Below are 595 nucleotides of genomic sequence, written 5' to 3'. Positions count from 1 at the left end.
AAGGAATTTGCATATCAAGAGGAATTTTGCATATTTATGGGAAATGCAGGAATGTGATTAGTAACCGGGTACTCGATACCCGTACCCTACCCGATACCCGGGTATCAGGTAGGGTACGGGTATCGGGTAGGGTACGGGTAGGGTACGGGTATCGGGTAGGGTACGGGTAGGGTACGGGTATCGGGTAGGGTACGGGTAGGGTACGGGTATCGGGTAGGGTACGGGTATCGGGTAGGGTACGGGTATCGGGTAGGGTACGGGTATCGGGTACCCGGTTGTGACCTCTGCTGCTGCTGATTCTGCTGAGTTGAGTTCAATGAAAGAGCCGGGTCCATCTGGGAAACCATCGCGCAAGAATTTATTGATCAATCCTCGCATCCCAGTCGCCCCCTCCCCTCCCGCTCTCTCCAGTTGGTACGGTCCAACTGCCGCCCCCTCAACGCCCCCCCCCCATCACAGATGGTACAGTCCAGATGCAGCCCCCTTTGCACCCCCCCCCCCTTCACTTTCATGTTCAGTTGGTACGGTCCAACTGGAGCACCCTCCACCCCCCCCCCCATCACAGATGGTACGGTCCAAATGCAGCCCCCTTCCA

General features: G+C 57.1%; 1 protein-coding gene across 1 annotated transcript in view; it reads right to left on the bottom strand.

Annotated features, from left to right (window-relative positions):
- Positions 1 to 554: 554 nt before the first annotated feature.
- Positions 555 to 595, bottom strand: part of MED31 (mediator complex subunit 31) — an 11,790-nt gene continuing 11,749 nt past the window's right edge. The window contains exon 5 of the mRNA XM_078884608.1: positions 555 to 595. This exon is cut by the window's right edge and continues 2,597 nt beyond it. The gene's annotated coding sequence lies outside the window, so the exon portion shown is untranslated.

The sequence above is a fragment of the Lampetra fluviatilis genome, unplaced genomic scaffold (assembly GCF_964198595.1).
Source record: "Lampetra fluviatilis unplaced genomic scaffold, kcLamFluv1.1 SCAFFOLD_474, whole genome shotgun sequence".
NCBI lineage: Eukaryota > Metazoa > Chordata > Hyperoartia > Petromyzontiformes > Petromyzontidae > Lampetra > Lampetra fluviatilis.
Note: the sequence above shows the minus strand (reverse complement) of the source record. Positions and strands in the feature narration are given on the sequence as shown.